Source organism: Mesoplodon mirus (genome assembly GCF_964341445.2).
Source record: "Mesoplodon mirus genome assembly, chromosome: 13".
Classification (NCBI taxonomy): domain Eukaryota; kingdom Metazoa; phylum Chordata; class Mammalia; order Artiodactyla; family Ziphiidae; genus Mesoplodon; species Mesoplodon mirus.
Window position 1 is genome coordinate 39,734,955 of NC_138989.1, and position 17,936 is coordinate 39,752,890.

Consider the following 17,936-nt stretch of genomic DNA (forward strand, 5'->3'; position numbering starts at 1 on the left):
AGAAGGAGCACAGCGTTTTACCTGGAGAGGGAACTGAAATCATGGTCTTTGGGTGCTTTCACGTAATCAAACCCAAGGGAAAAATCTGTCCAAAAATGTTCTCTTTTCCTCTCTAGGCTTTGATACATACCTTTTTATTTATTCATTTTTTATTTTCTAAAAATTGGCACCAGACCTGATAGAGAAATTGTATTAATTCATCATGAATGATAGACTGGAATGTTTTGGAATAATATTTACTAAAATGCTGGTAACTGAATCAGTAGCAGTATGGTATCTGGAATCAGCTTTAAAAAAGCATTGATCCCGGGTTTTCCAGATCAAGATGGCAGAGTAGGAAGACCTGAGCTCACCTCCTCCCATGGACACACAAAACCTACAACTACATAGAGAACAACTGTCCCCGAGAACGACCTGAAGACTAGCAGAAACAACTTTCTACAACTAAGGATAGAAAGAAAAGGCCACAGTGAGACAGGTAGGAGGGGCAGAGACGCAGTCTAGTCAGAACCCACACCCCCCGAGCAGACACCCACAAAGCGGGAGGGATAGCACAGCTGCGGAAGCCCCCCTACAGTAGGGGACCTGCACTGTGAAGCCCCCATAAGGCCTTGCTTTGAAAGTCAGAGGGCTTATGTCCAGGGGAGCTGGAGGCCTGTGGGAAACTGAGACGCTGATCTTGAAGAGCTTGGACACAAACTCACTGGCTCAGAGGCCCGGCGCAGAGGCAGCAGCTTGTAAAGTTTCAGGTGATTCACTGACTAATTTTAGGGTATGTGCTGGAGGGGCAGCGATCTGGTGGAACTTTCTCTGGGACTGAAATGCTGTTGGGCGCCATTTAAAAAATTCTCCTTCCACCTAGCTGGCCTGGTGCCGGTGGGTACTATGTCTGCTGTTATTCATCAAACTAGCTAACCCCATGTGTCCTGCCCTGGTGTTGCCCTGAGGACCAGCCCTGCCCAACCTGCCCACCCCAGCCAGCCCGTCCAAAGTGGCTCCTGCCCTCCCCCACCCGGCAGGCCACCCTGGCCAGCACCAGTGCCCACTCCAGGGGGTGGCTCCCGCTCCAGGAGGGGCCAGCCCTGCACACCAGCATGCCTGCAACAGTCACGCCAGGCACTGCAACACTGGGGGCCAGGACTGCATATCAGCACACCTGCAGCAGTTGTGACAGGACCTCTCAGCCAGCATGGCTAAGAACCAACCCTGCCCACCAATGCACCTGCAGCAATCACGGCCCAACCACAACAGGAGGGCATACACTGCCCACACAGCCCACTGGAGCATGCGGCTCTGATGACGGGGGGCGGAATGTGCCACAAGGCCCCACAGTACACCTTCTACATAAGACCACTCTTTCAAGATCTGGAGATGTAGCTGATATACTTAACACATAGAAACAAACACAAAGGGACTTCCCTGGTGGTCCGGGGGCTAAGGCTGCGTGCTCCCAGTGCAGGGGACCCAGGTTCAAGGGTTCGATCCCTAGTCAGGGGATTGACACGCTGCAACTAAGAGTTCGCATACCGCAACTAAAGATCCTGCATGCCACAACAAAGATCCCGCACGCCACAACCAAGATCCCACATGCCACAACTAAGACCAGCACAGCCAAATAAATAAATAAATATTTTTAAAAAATAGAAACAAACACAAAGAGTTAGGTAAAATGAGGAGACAAAGGAACACCTTCCAAATGAAAGAACAGGCCAAAACTTCAGAAAAATAACTAAATGAAACAGAGACAAGCAATTTACCAGATAAAAAATTCAAAGAAATAGTCATAAAGATGGTCACCAAAGTCGGGAGAAGAATGGATAAACTCTGTGAGAACGTCAACAAAGAGATAGAAAATAGAGAAAAGAACCAGTCAGAACTGAAGAATACAATAACTGACATGAAAAACACACGAGAGAGAATCAACAGCAGAGCAGAGGATCCAGAAGGTATCAGTGATCTGGAAGACGGGGAAGTGGGAAGCATCAAATTGGAACAGCAAACAGACAGAGAATGTTTAAAAATGAGGATCGTGTAAGGGGCCTCTGGGACAACATCAAGTGTACTAACATTCATATTATAGGGTCCCAGAAGAGGAGAGAGAGAAAGGGACAGAAAACCTATTAAATAAATAATGGCTGAAAACTTCCCTAATCTGGTGAAGAAAACAGACACCCAAGTTCAGGAATCACAGAAAGCCCCAAGCACGAGGAACCCAAAGAGAACCACACCCAGACACATTATAATTAAAATGTCAAAAGTTACAGAGACAATCTGAAAAGCAGCAAGAGAAAAACAACTAGTTACATACAAGGGAACCCCCATAGACTACCAGCTGATTTTTCAGCAGAAACTTTACAGGCCAGAAAGGACGGGCACCATTTATTAAAAGTCCTGAAAAGAAAATACTCACAACTAATAAAACTCTACCTGACAAGGTTATAATTCAGAATTGAAGGAGAGATGGTTCCCCAGCCAAGCAAAAGCTAAAGGAGCTCATCACCACTAAACTGGCCTTACAAGAAATGTTAAAAGAACTTTAGACACAAAAGAAAAGGCCATAACTAGAAATAAGAAAATTATGAAAGAAAAAATCTTACTGGTAAAGGCAAGCATATAGTAAAGGTGGTATGAATGTTAAAAGATAAAAGTAGGGCTTCCCTGGTGGCGCAGTGGTTGAGAGTCCACCTGCCGATGCAGGGGACACGGGTTCATGCCCCAGTCCGGGAAGATCCCACATGCCATGGAGTGGCTGGGCCCGTGAGCCATGGCCGCTGAGCCTGCGCATCCGGAGCCTGTGCTCTGCAACAGGAGAGGCCACAACAGTGAGAGGCCCGCATACCACCAAAAAAAAAAAAAAAAAAAAAATAGACAAAAGTAGTAAAATCATCTATATTTAAAATGATTAGCTAAGCGACACACAAAGTAAAAAAGTGTAAAATACAATGTCAAAAACATAAAATGTGAGAGGGGGAGTAAAAATGTAGTTTTTTTAGAATGTGCTCAAAATTAAGCAACCATCAACTTAAAGCAGACTGCTATATACATAAGTTATTTTACATGAACCTCATGGTAATTGTAAACCAACAGTCTATAACAGAGACACAAAAAAATAAAGATAAAGGAATACAAACATAGCACAAAAGAAAGTCATCGAATCACAAGAGAAGAGAACAAGAGAAGTAAGGAACAGAGAAGAACTACGAAAACAATTCGAAAATAATTAAAATGCCAACACATAACATACCTATCAATGATTACTTTGACCATAAATGGACTAAAGGCTTCCAATCAAAAGACATAGAGTGAGGGCTTCCCTGGTGGCGCAGTGGTTGAGAATCTGCCTGCCAATGCAGGGGACATGGGTTCGAGCCCTGGTCTGGGAAGATCCCACATGCCACGGAGCAACTGGGTCCGTGAGCCCCAACTGCTGAGCCTGTGCGTTGGGAGCCTGTGCTCCGCAACAAGAGAGGCCACGACAGTGAGAGGCCCACGCACCGCAATGAAGAGTGGCCCCCGCTTGCCACAACTACAGAAAGCCCTCGCACAGAAACGAAGACCCAACACAACCAAAAATAAATAAATAAATTTATATAAAAAAAAAAAGACATAGAGTGGTTGAATGAATAAACAACTAATCTGAAAAGGTATCTGCACACCTATGTCCACTGATTGACAGTAGCCAAGATATGGACACAATATGTGTCCATCAATAGGTGAATAGATAAAGATGTGGAGCTATATAATATCTATATCTATACCCATAATGGAATATTACTCAGCCACAAAAAACAATGAAATCTTGCCATTTGAGACATGTGTGGACCTAGAGGGTATTATGCTAAGTGAAATAAGTCAGTCAGAGAAAGGCAAATACTGTATGATATTACCTATATGTTGAATCCAAAAAACAAAACAGAAACAGACTCATAGATACAGGGAACAAACTGGTGGTCACCAGAGGGGAAGTATGGGGGGTTGGCTGAAATAGGTGAGGAGATCAATAGGTACAAACTTTCAGTTATAAAATAAATGTCACAGGGATGTAATGCAGAGCATAGGGGGAATGTAGTCAATAATATTGTGGTAACTTTGCATGGTGACAGATGGTTACTAGACTTATTGTGGTTATCAATTCATAATGTACATAAATGGTGAAACACTAAGTTGTACACCTGAAACTAATATAATATTGCATGTCACCTATATTTCACTTAAAAAAAAAAAAAAAAGAAGCTTAGAGTCCAGCCAGAAAGGCAATCCATGTTCATGGAGAAAACACCATATAAGTTTTTAAATGGGAATTGGGGGACTTTTGTCACAGAAAGTGCTACAGTATTTTAAAATTTAAATAGATGTGCAATTTATTTTTTTTTAAAGCATTGTTTCATCAGCTCCTTCGGGAGTTGGTAAATCTAGGTGAGTCATGCTACAAACTGTGACCAAAAAGACCCTGCTGTGTAATTCATGTATCTGCTGGGGCAGTAATACTCATGACAGCCTGAAATAAATGACTGTGTTCCTTCTAAACGTGATTTTTTTTTTAGTTTATATTTTTGGCCGCACTGCACGGCATGCAGGATATTAGTTTCTGGACCAGGGATCGAACCCGTGCCCCCTGCAGTGGAAGCCCAGAGTCTTAACCACTGGGCCGCCAGGGAAGTCCCCTAAATGTGATTTCTTTTTTTTTTTTTTTTTTTTTTTTTTTTTTTTGCGGTACGCGGGCCTCTCACCGCTGTGGCCTTTCCCGTTGCGGAGCGCAGGCTCAGAGGCCATGGCTCACGGGCCCAGCCGCTCCGCGGCATGCGGGATCCTCCCGGACCGGGGCACGAACCCGTGTCCCCTGCATTGGCAGGCAGACTCTCAACCACTGTGCCACCAGGGAAGCCCCAAATGTGATTTCTTAAAACCTCATATCATATACCTTTTTTGCCTTCATTAAGTGACTGACATTCACAGTTCTGTCTTTAAGAAAACAAATTTTTTCTTCTAAAAATCAGAAACTATACTTCCTAGCAAAAGGCCCAAGTAGACACAAATTACAGCACGGTTGGCTATCTAACAAAAATGCATTAAAATACAGTGCCCATGGTGGCGGATGAGCTGGAGGCAAACAGAACACTGCTTTTTCTTTGTTTATTGGCTCTGCCAACACCATGTTTGGGTTCGTGGGTTGGTGCTTATCTGAAATCATGTTGACACAGGCATGAATGTTCTGAATTTTTGAAGGATAAGGGTGTGTGTGTGTGTGTGTGTGTGTGTGTGTGTGTGTGTGTGTGTGTATGTCTGAGGCTGTGATTGCTATCCTTGCTGGAGAACATTTCTCTTCATGAAGAGCTTTTGAGAAGCTGTAAAAATTTCACAACATAGATACTTGATAACAACAGCATGTTTTTCTTGGGAAAAACAACTGGCAACTCAAAGCAGTTGATGATGTCTATGTACTACTGTTGAGCAAAAAAACACTCTGGGGCGGGGGGCGGTGCGTGACTAGAGTTTCTATGAAGACAGAGTTTTCTAGACAGTTTCTAAGAAGACCACAGCTTGGACAAATCACTTTAATGTGCTGATGACTGAGTTTTTAGAAAGCCTGTACTCAGCTCTTTATTATGAACTTTTAATTTTATTCTGTTCCGCATTTTAGTAGATTCTGAATTGCTAATACCAACATAAATTGATGAAGGGATTTCTCCTGAACACTAAACGAGAAAGAATACTTTTCTTTTCCATAGATTCCAAATAGGGCACGAGAACATGATTCTAGCCTAGCATTTTCTACATCAAAGGTTCTTCAAGTAGTCACTCAAATGTCTGTTGATTGATCATTATGCAAAAAGCAGATCAAAGACAAATATTAAAATGAATTATGATGTTCAGGCTTATTCATACCCCAAGCACATGGAGTTTTACTCATTGAAAGCAAGTGTGCTTCTCTCTAAAATCCTATTCCAGTTTCTTAACATTCTTCAGCTATGTTTAGAGAATATGTTGTCAACTCATCTTTGCATAGTGAACACACTTTGATTCTAAAAAACATAAATGACAAATAGAATGTTATTTTTATATAGCATAACAATATGTGAAGAACTTTGAATGGGAGGTACATATCATCGATTTGTGACAACGGCCCCTGGAAAAGAAAAAGCTGGACCTTCTTTTTCTACACTGGCTGCAGAAAGCAGATGAACAAACCGGGACAGTGCGCAGCCTCCCCTGGCCAGGCTGGGAAAACATTCCTCAAGTATGTGGTCTATGGCCCAGCTGTTTGTCCAGCGTCACCAACATAGCCAGCAGGTCACTTCTGGATCCCAGGCTGCTGAGTCTCTCCCACTGTTGCCGGAGCCAGGACAACAGGGCAGGCATGAGCCCTACAACATGGTAGAGCAGTTAACAGTTATTTATCTTTAAAAAAATAAAACGACCCTCCCAAAACCTCAAATGAACTAATAGTTTTATCAAACCGGCTGTTTAAAACCATCTTCTTTTATCTGCTTGTCCAAGAGTGAAAAAACAGACACAGCCAGAAGGCTATTAATTGTCCCCGCCTGCTCTATTCGAAACCCCAGTGTTGTTTCAAGGTTGCAGAATTCTCAGTCCTCAACAAAGAACACTTGTAACAAGGTGTACTGTTTCCATTCATACCACTTCTGACACCAAATGAGGTGATTTTTTTCCTCTGTACCAACCGATTTTCCAGTTCTTGTACCAACTGGGTGTCCTACAATTCCATTCCATTCAATTCTGACACTAACTCCACTGAATTAGTGCAGACCCCACAGGTTTAAGGCTCAGTCCCACAAAACCACACTCCCCTTACTTCAGATGCTGGCCGTAGTCCCAGGTTGTCACCAGTACTTCTGACCAACCAGCTATAAATTTGGTGGTTCTTACAACCTCTTCCTCAGGTTTGATTATTCACTAGAATGGTTCACAGAACTCAGGTAAACTTTACTATTTACGGTGTATTACAAAGACTTCAACGGAGGAACAGCCAACGGAAGAGATGCATAGGGCAAGGTATGGGGGAGGGATGCAGAGCTTCCATGCCATTTCTGCGTCTGCTGCCCCCCACCCCCCAGCACCAAGACGCATTCATCAACTCAGCAGCTCTCCAAAACCCATTGTTTAGGGGTTTTTATGGAGGTTTCATTGCGTAGGTGTGATCGATTAAGTCATTGACCACTGGTGGTTGAACTCCATCTCTAACCCCTCCTTTTTCCCCATAGGTCCATGCCTCTAATCATGGCTTGGCCTTTCCAGAGACTAGTCCCATGCTGAAGCTACCTAGGGGCCAGACAAGAGGAGCCTAATTAGAACAAAAGAGTTCCTATTGCAGAAGACCTAAATAGACATTTCTCCAGAGAAGATATACAGATTGCCAACAAACACATGAAAGGATGCTCAACATCACTAATCATTAGAGAAATGCAAATCAAAACTACAATGAGGTATCACCTCACACCGGTCAGAATGGCCATCATCAAAAAATCTACAAACAATAAATGCTGGAGAGGGTGTGGAGAAAAAGGAACCCTCTTGCACTGTTGGTGGGAATGTAAATTGATACAGCCACTATGGAGAACAGTATGGAGGTTCCTTAAAAAACTAAAAATAGAACTACCATATGACCCAGCAATCCCACTACTGGGCATATACACTGAGAAAACCATAATTCAAAAGAGACATGTACCACAATGTTCATTGCAGCTCTATTTACAATAGCCAGGACACAGAAGCAGCCTAAGTGTCCATCAACAGATGAATGGAGAAAGAAGATGTGGCACATATATACAATGGAATATTACTCAGCCATAAAAAGAAACGAAATTGAGCTATTTGCAGTGAGGTGGATGGACGTAGAGTCTGTCATACAGAGTGAAGTAAGCCAGAAAGAGAAAAACAAATACCGTATGCTAACACATATATATGGAATCTAAAAAAAAAAAAAAAATGGTTCTGATGAACCTAAGGGCAGGACAGGAATAAAGACACAGATGTAGAGAACGGACTTGAGGACACGGGGAAGGGGAAGCTGAGACGAAGTGAGAGAGTGGCATGTACATATATACACTACCAAATGTAAAATAGATGGCTGGTCAGAAGCAGCCACATAGCACAGGGAGATCAGCTCGGTGCTTTGTGTCCACCTAGAGGGGTGGGATAGGGAGGGTGGGAGGGAGACACAAGAGGGAGGGGATATGGGGATGTATGCATACGTATAGCTGATTCACTTTATTATACAGCAGAAACTAACACAACATTGTAAAGCAATTATACTCCAATGAAGATGTTTAAGAAAAAATAAAAGAGTCCCTGTCATCCAGGGAATTCCAAGGGATTTAGGAGCTCTGTGTCAGGAACTGGTGAGGAAGACCAAGTATATATTTCTTATTGTAATCACACAAGGTTTGTTACTTTTATTGATTCAGAATAGAGAGGAACAAAAGCCATAACTCCCTTCTTCTTGCCTCAATACCCCTGATCTCACGTGCAAAGCTTTCTGACAGATGAAAGCCAGCCATGAGAAATGGTTTTGTTTTAGGTAGCACTGCTTTCGAGAAGCCTCCTTCAGCTTCCCTTCCCTTCTGGCTCTTGTGAGCCAATTGTCTGTTGATTGGTCATCATGCTAAAAGCAGATCAAATACAGGTACCAAAAATGGGTTAGGACGCACAGGCTTATTCAAACCCCAAGTACAGGGAATTTCACTCATTTAAAGCTGCCCTTGGTCCACAGATCGAGGCTGCTTTTCTCACTGTTGCTGGTCTTCCCATTGGTCACCAGCTCCCAGGAGTTTCAGCTAGGAAACTGCCGTGACCCTTCGGCCACAGGAAAGCGGAGTTCAGACTCTAATGGGCCCAGCAAAGTCAGAAAACCTACCTAAGGGGGACGAAGGGAGAGAAGATGCCCCTACCCTCGAATTATTTCTACAGAAAACTTGAAGTCTCCTCCCTTCCTGTTCTTCCCCTCCCCCACCCCACGTTCACCAAAATGACTCATAGATTCTCACCTAAAAGTGGTTATTTCTGAACTTTACACGACAGTAACTTCTAGAGAATGTATATTCACACATACATTTTGGGATACGTTTTTCTCAGAGTCTTTCAAATACTTCCAACTACACGAGTTGCCTCTTCTAGGCTCTTAAGACAACGTGAATTTTAAGCTTAGGTTATCGGTCCCCGCCCGAAGTATCAGTGAGAACTGAGAGGAACCAGAAGTGAAAGACCCTGGAACAGATGTGGGCTTTGAACCTCAGCAGGGCTGGAAACATTCCAAGAGCAGATGTCACAGTCCTTCCCCTCAAGACCTCCAAAAAAAAGCAACGTGAGAAATAAAGCAACTGTGCGGCTAAGGCCGAGCCCTCACACAACTCCAGGGGGCACCATTCATGGGAAAACAGTGTGAGTGGTCCCCTGGCGCTGTGCAGATACACGCCTCTGAGAACAAAAATGCTTTTTTTCCACAATGTGTGTGTCGCCTGAGACACACACCACGGGGGGCTTCCTGGGAGAAGGGCTATTTCCTGTCCTGGGCATGGAAGCCGCTCCGTGAATCTAAGAGGATGTGGCTGTCGGTAAATATGACTTAATTCTGTTCCTCATCCACCCGGAGCCCTCCCTGAGGACCTCCGCTTGTACTTTGGAAACAGCCCAAGCTTTGGAATGAGGAATTTTGAAGGCTGGCTCTGCTGCTCGAGGGCTGCACAGCCCTGGCTAAGTTACTTGCCCTCTCTATGTCCGGGTTTCTCATCTGTCCGGTGAGTTAATAGTATCTAATACTTGGAGTTATCACACCGATTAAGAGAATTCTACCTTTCCCGGGAGACTCTGGGCCTTTGTGTGTGGTGTTCGAGTTAGGGAGGAACATGAGAATGGCCAAGGTAGGCTGGTTTGATTTACATGGGGAAGAACAGAGAGTTGCTAGAGAAGAAGAAGGAAAAAACCATTGGAAAAAAGATGAGAAAAAGGAGAGGAGAAAAGAGCTAAAGTAGGCCAGTTTGGGGGAAACTCGGGGAGAATGTGGAGGAAAGGAAGAGAGAGATTCATGGTTCATATATGTGAACTATATTTAGAGAGAGACAGTTGGGGGACAGTGATTATTAAACTGTCCTTTAACATTTTTTAGAGATAACTCAGTTGAATAAGCAAATAGTTTTATCATAGAGGTTGCTGAAAACCATTTCCTTCTTCGGCTTGTCCAAGAGTGAAATAAGAATGGAAACACCCAGAAGCCTATTAAATTAATGTCCCCTCCCTGGCTCCATTCTCACCCCCAGCTATAAACTCCAGCAGGTCAAGGACTGTAACACACCACACCATGACAGCTCGTGGGCATGGCTGCTGGCACAGGCAAGATGCCAATCTGATGTGTCATTGAATGTATGGTCTTCTGTACTGTTTCCAGTTTTCAAGCCCAAAGAAGGCTGAGAGAAAATTACAGCCTCCTTTGATTTCATTGTCATGGGCCATGGGGTCCCATGAGGTGTGATGTGGGGCCGACCACTCTCTGGGAACCTCAGAGATGAGCCATAAGCCTTCTAGAAACATCTGTACAGAGCTCATTTATGTCATTCAAAGCTTCCTGAATTCAAAAGAAACCACATAAAAAGTCAGCAAAACCACTTGTGCATTTTAAGACATTTCCTGATCTCTTATACTAGCAATAATAAAATGGAAAAAAGATCCCTTGGAGCAAAGGAAACGTTTTTGTTTGTACCTGTGGGCAGGTGGTATTCTGCATTGTGAATTGATGGGTTTTTAACATTTGATGCAAGCATCTGAACACACATATTATTAAAACATCTTCTTTTTTTCTGTCCTATAATAGTCACTTGTTTTAGTGGTCTCCAAAGTGAAACGGGGTGGTTTTATATAGAGCTTATATTTGGAAATAGAGTCAGAGGGATTCATGAAGGATGAATCAGTGGTGATGTTATTTTTTAGTTTTAGAGACGATTCCCATCAGATTTCTTTGTGCGACTTTTGTGTATCCTCGTAAACCTGAGAGCCAAATAAAGGAGAAAATCAGTAAACTTTGCTTTCCTCTTGCTATCCAACTTCTCACGCCCATTTCATGTTTACTTTGCCACAGAATGTTGTAGTTCACTTAAGCTCCACCCCCACGTGCGGGGGACAGAACTAATTGTATCATCCCTTTATTTTCTTCAGGAGCAAATAAAGCAAATAAAGCAAACCACTTGCCCATGAAACTGAAATGCTCCTGATGGGGTTGCAGATGCATTCAGATTAATGAAACCCCTCCACTCACAGATCCTTGCACGTGACGGAGACCGAAGGACAGGAAACCTGACATACATTCGCCACCTCAACAGAGCGCGAAGCACCTATTCCCACAGTCTTAAAGATTTACTCCAGGACAAGCTGCAAGTACAAACATTCACCAAAATTCCTCCCACCCTCACTCTACTCTCAGGAGAAAATGGGCTCCTGTAAATGTGTACCCATGGCACCTAGAGATATTTTCAAAGGAAATAGCCAGAACTGGCATTCCCACCTATACTGCAGGGGCAACTTCCACACCACTTAAAAGAAATAATGGTATTTTTTTTCCTGGATAGAAGAGAATGTTACTGTAGAAAGTTGTTTTGCTTTGTTTTGTTTTTGGTCACACCACACAGCTTGCATTACTTGCGGGATCTTAGTTCCCCGACCAGGGATCAAACCCGTGCCCCCTGCAATGGAAGCACAGAGTCCTAACCACTGGACCACCAGAGAATTCCCTAGAAAGTTTAAAAACACAAAAAAGCGGTGAGAAAAAATAAAATCACAGAATCCTAAAATTTTTTATGTAAATCTTTCTAGGCTTCTATGCATGTTTTTGATTATGGAAATATATGTGATGAAAAAGAAAATGACTCTACATTTGCTTGATAAATTGAAACTTTAAATTAACTATGTAACATGAATATGTTCCCACTTCATTAAATATTATTTCATATCAGCACTTGAAATGGCTATATAATGTTGTATCACAGGGTGGTGCTATGATTTATTTAACCAATTTAATCCCAATTGCTGGACATTAATCCCAATTTTCGGCTATTAAAATCAGTACTTCATGAAGTGTCTTTGTGTACAGATCTTGGCAAACCTCAGCAATAAATTCTTTGGCATAAATTGGGGATGTTGAAATGCTGGATTACAAACCATGTCCATTTTAAACATCAATTTTCAGTCTTCCTAATCTTGCCAATATTGCAGATTATCTTAACAAAAATAGTTTGCCAATTTGATAAAAGAAAAATGTTATTTCAGTGTGGTTTTCCTATGAATTTCTACGATTGCTAATGAGGTTAAAGGGTTTTTTTCTTCTGTTTATTAACCATTTATATTTTTCTTTTTGTTTTGAGTATTTATATTCTTTCCCTAACTAAAAAATGTTTGTCTTTTTCTTACTGACATAGAAGACCTCTTCCAATATTAAAGATAGTAACGTTTTGTTAATATACTGACACGTTTTTCCTGGCTTTCCATTTGCCTTACTTGTATTTATGATTTTTTTTAATGTACAGTGTTTCATTTTTATGCAGTAGAAACAATCAGTCTTCTCCTTTATGTTTTCTGACTTTGGCTATATAGGTTTAGAAAAGCTTTCTCTAAGTCCCACAGACTTTTGTCAAAAAATCATAATCATGCCCTACCTTGTGATAGCTTTTTCATTGTTGGGCAAGGTATAAATAGTAACTGAAGGCTGGGACCAGCTCTTATGCTTACTTCCCCCTTAAATTGTCCTGTATTTAGTAGATCACAATCCATTCACCAAAAACATGTTTTAATTGAGCACCTACTACATTCCAGGATTATTAAATATAGATGAGACAGACACTGGACACAACTGCTTCTTCATGAATTCCACAAGCACATACTGCATAATTAACACATGTGAACAGTGAAAAGACCAAGGCAGAAAAGCAACAGTGATAAATCCAAAAAAAGTCCCTATCCCTTGAGAAACTTATAGTTCAGTATACCCTGGAGGAATTAAAGAGAGGTAAGATTTAAAAGAGACAGATGAATAACTGAAATACAAGGAAGAAAGTATAAGTACCTTGTGAGATGGGGAAAAACTCAGTGTTCACACAGTGGAAGTCAGGGAGGGTCTGTGGAGAAAGTATCATTTGAAGCGAGCCTTATAGGTTGAGATGAAGGAGACATCATTCTCTTCTTCCTGCCCTCAGAGAAAAGAGGAAGCAGGCACATTAGACTCAATTTCCCTCCGCAGTATTAACACAAAAAAAGCGGGGGGGGGGGGGAATTCCCTGGTGGTCCAGTGGTTAGGACTCCGCGCTTTCACTGCAGAGGGCCCAGGTTCAATCCCTAGTCAGGGAACTAAGATCCCACAAGCTGCGTGGCGTGGCCAAAAAAAATTAAAAATAAATAAAATGTTAACCAGCCAAATATGCCTGTAATCAACCCACAAAGCCTAGAGAAGGGGCTCAGTGAGGGGCTTAGGAAAAAGAGTTAGCATTTCTTTATACTGTCTTTTGCATTTACATTATGCTTATGGAATTTTTTGGTGTACGGTTTTCTTTCTTATGTAGTTAAATCTTCTTGAACAGTGTGGCAGATTATACTTCCCAAGGATGGCCGCACCAATGTATATCCCATTATATATGCTCCTCTTAGAGTGTGACCCTAACAGCCTTCATGGAAAAGTGGAGTCTGTGTTCCCTGCCTCTGTACTTGGGTGGACCTTCATAACTGCCTCAGCCAGTAGAATGTGATAGAAGTGCTGCTACATGACGCTCAAGGCCAAATCCTAGATGCACTCCTAGCTGGCTCTCCTTCTCTCTCTTGGGACACTTGGTCTCTGAACCCAGCCACCATATTATGAGGAAGTGCAGACCACATGGAGAGGCTGGATGTGAGTGTTCTCAACTACAGCCCCAGCTAGATTCCTGGTCAACAATCAGATGAGTGAATAAGGAGTCGTCGAGGCTCCTGCTGTGATTTACATCTTGAGATGTTTATTGTGCCTTCTGGAGACTTGATGGAGGTGAGGACTACAGGCCAGGAGTGGAAGCAGGGAGGCCAGTTAGGAGGCTAGAGCAATAATCCAGGACAGAGAAGATGCAGTTTGGGTTTGGGTTATACCAGTAGAGTAGGTGAGAAGTAATCCTATCTGGGAAATGTTCTGAAAGTAGAGCTGATGGGATTTGCTGATGGATCAGATGGGAGTTGGGAGAGAAAGAGAAAAGTCACTGACTATGTCTAGATTTTGAGTCTGAGCAATTGGGTTTCAGGGAAGTGACAGTGTCATTTATTGACATGAGGACACCTGAGGGAAGGGTAGCTTTGCAGGGCAGGGTAGGTCAATAGTTGGATCTGAGGCATGTTCTATGAGAAGCCTGTTTGACATCCAAGTGAAAAAGCTAAATCAACAGTGGGATATGTGAGTCTAGAGCTCAGAGAGAGGCCCTAAGCTGGAGATATAAACTCGGGAGTCATTGGCATACAGATGGTGTTCCAGATAGTACTGCTGTATAAGAAATGACCCCAAAACTTAGCTTAAAACAGCTACTTCAGGGCTTCCCTGGTGGCGCAGTGGTTGAGAGTCCGCCTGCCGATGCAGGGGACATGGGTTCATGTCCCGGTCCAGGAAGATCCCACATGCCGCAGAGCGGCTGGGCCCGTGAGCCATGGCCACTGAGCCTGCGTGTCCGGAGCCTGTGCTCCGCAACAGGAGAGGCCACAACAGTGAGAGGCCCGCGTACTGCCAAAACAAAAACAAAAACAAAAACAAAACAAAAAAACCCAGCTATTTCATTTACCCACCAATTTGTGGGTTCGAAATTCAGGGCAGGGCACAGCAGGAATGTTTAGTTTCTACTCTACAAATTTTGGGTCTGAGCTTGGAAGACTCAAGGGTTTGAAGCAACATGACTGGGGCTAGAATCACCAGGAAGTGTCTTCACTCACAAATCGGGCAGTTGAGGCTGGCTATTCACTGGGACCTCAGCAGGGGCTGTCAACTGGAACATTTAGAGTGGCTTCTCCATGTGGCTTGGGCTTCCTTGGGGTAGCTGGACTACTTACATGGCAGCTCAGGGCTCCAAAAGTGAGTGTACCAGTGAACAAGGTGGAAGCTGCATCGGCTTTCCTAACTTAGCCTTGGAAGTCATGCAGCATCGTTTCCACCTCATCCTCTGGGCTACCAGAGAGCTAGAGCTTGCCAAGATTCAAGGTGGGATGGGGAGGGTGGTGGATATAGATCCCTTCTCTCCATGGAAAGAGTGTGAAGACCACATTGTAGAAGAGCATATGGGATGGAGATATTGTTGTGGCCAACTCTGGAAAACACAATCTGCTACAGATGGTATTGATTCAGGGCCTCGTAATTGGATGACATCACTTAGGAACTGAGTGAAGACAGAGAGAAGAGGTCCCGGACTGAACCCTAGGCCTCAACATTTAGAGATTGGAAGGAGGAGCCAGTGGGCAGAAGCAAGCCTAGAGCAAATGCTGTTTCTTGCAGGGCTGCCACTTTCTGCTGAAACTCCTTAGGGAATGGGGTTGGAACATGTTCTTGCATCAGCATCAGCTGCAAGCCAGGGCCAGAACCGGCCCTCCCCCAGTGGGCACTGACTGGGGGCTCAGCTGAGCACAACTCCTCAGGCCCACCAAGACGATCAGGTAGTCAGTAACTCTGGGTCCTGCAGGTGCTCAATCTTCCATAACACAAGGCAAGGTAGAGAGGGTGGTGGACTTAGACCCCTCCCCTGTAAGGGGGGGAACCCGCAACCCTAGCCAACCCACCCTTTTAGAAAACCATTTTTGCCTCTTCTTCAAGAGCTGAAGTATCCTCCAATTTACTCAACTCCAAAGAAAACTTAACATCCATACAGTAGCATCTGGATTGAGATTCATTTGACTTCAGTTTTCTCTAAGAATTAGTGGGTGAAGGTTGTCTTACATCTTGGAGAACTACCTAAACTAACAGTCCCCCTCCAGGGAACTAAACTGCCAGAAGTTCCCTAAATGGCAGGTCCCAGGAGATAATACAAAAGAATTAAGTTCTTCTTGACAAAGACCCTGCTATAATAGTTAAACGGTCCATGTGTTGGAGTTGGGAATTCTGTTATTATATAAATGTCTTACTGAAATGGGTCTGACCTCTACAGAGATTTAAAAAGAATGAGGCACGTTCCTTTAAAGTTATTTTTGCTCATGCAAACGATGCCCTATTACACCCAGTAATGCTTAACTACTAAGTTAAAAGCAACTACATAGCAATTTGGACCACTCCAGGGTCGCTCTCACTGTTTTGTGGTTTTATGTAATTCGAATATTGTATACAAGAAGACTTGACCTGGAGCAGGCAGCAAGAAATATGTAATTAGAAACACTTCCCAAGGAAATTATAGTGACAAGTGAAGGCTTGAGGATTTCCGCGGGAGCCTGGAGCTGCAGATATTCATTATAGGTACTTGGGAGGCTCAGCTGCCCTGCTGAAAACCGTGTCTAATTGCTGTGCGGCTGGATGCAGGCATGGAGGACAGCCCAGAGCCAGGAATTTTGTCTATGGCAACACAACACTCCATTTTTAAACTTTTCATTGCACAAGAAGAAATTGCTTAGGTTTTTTTTTTTTCTCTTTTTCTTCCTCCCCATTTTAGAGTTTGTACCAGCAGGGATTACCCTGCAGGTCTAACATTTCCTGGTAGCTAATGCTAGCTGAGTTAAGTGCCTTTTGCTTTACCTCTGGCGTTAGCAGCTCGAGCCGGTCATTAATTACTGCACCAAGAAGCATTTTCCAATCAAAGTATTGTTTAATCAAAACAAAAGAAAATGAATGCTTGTTGCTGTCAACAATTATCAACTCTCCCTAAGAGTCTAAAGGAGAATACTGGAGGTTTTACACTTACGGAGAAGTGTCCCTCTGGGAGGGAGGGTCAGTTAAGAAGGCCTTTGTCTAGATACAGTGAAGTTGCCTAAAGTACAGTTGAGAATGCTTCACTGTGGGCGGGGAGGAAGCTGACCCCCAGGCAGGAAGACCCAGGAAGCTTATACACGCACTGTCCTGGGTCCCCAGTCATTCTGCTTTGTTAGTGTCCATATGACCTTGCTATTAGGCTAAATGTCCCAAATGCTTCTATGAGAGTGTCTGAGGGGAAAGACTGCTTTCCGGAGCAGTGAATAAGTGAAATCCACCTGCACGATACAGCCACACTTCCTGAGTGCAGACAGCGTGCCCTGTGGCTTACAAACACGAGTTAGTGACCCTCATAATTCCCCCCCACCCCTAGGGGAGTACATCATTATCCCCGTTTCACAGATGGGAAGACTAAGACTCAGAGAGGTTAACCTGGCCAAGATCCACAACAGCCTAGTAAACAGCAGAGCCCACACTTGATTCGTAGTCTTTCCATCAGCACCTTCCCTCTTTATTTGCTTTTAAAATTTTATTTGTGCTAAAATACACGTAACATAAAATCTACCATCTTAACCTTTTTTTTTTTTTTTTTTTTTTTTTGTGGTACGCGGGCCTCTCACTGTTATGGCCTCTCCCGTTGTGGAGCACAGGCTCCGGATGCGCAGGCTCAGCGGCCATGGCTCACAGGCCCAGCCGCTCCGCAGTATATGGGATCTTCCCAGACCGGGGCACGAACCCGTGTCCCCTGCATCGGCAGGCGGACTCCCAACCACTGCGCCACCAGGGAAACCCCATCTTAACCCTTTTTAACTGCAGTACAGTGGCATTACGTGCATTCACACTGTTGTGCAGCATCACCATCATCCATCTCTAGAACTCTCTTCATCTTGCAAAACTGAAACTCTGTCCCCATTCAACAATAACTCCCCATCCTCCCTCTCCCCAGCCCCTGGCAACCACCATTCCACTTTCTGTCTCTCAGAATTTGACTTCTCTAGAGAGTGGAATCAGACAGTATCTGTCTTTTTGTGACTGGCTTATTTCA

General features: G+C 43.6%; 1 long non-coding RNA gene across 3 annotated transcripts in view; it reads right to left on the reverse strand.

Annotated features, from left to right (window-relative positions):
• LOC309815095 overlaps positions 1-17,936 on the reverse strand; it is a 61,691-nt gene that overhangs the window by 27,278 nt on the left and 16,477 nt on the right. For 2 of the 3 annotated variants that reach the window (XR_014295798.1, XR_014295799.1), the window contains exons 3-4: positions 13,067-13,186; positions 5,744-6,365 (exon numbers count right to left, since the gene is read on the reverse strand). This is a non-coding gene — a long non-coding RNA (uncharacterized lncRNA). Of the gene's footprint in view, positions 1-5,743; positions 6,366-13,066; positions 13,187-17,936 lie in introns of those variants that run through there. The other variant, XR_014295797.1, reaches the window with a different exon arrangement.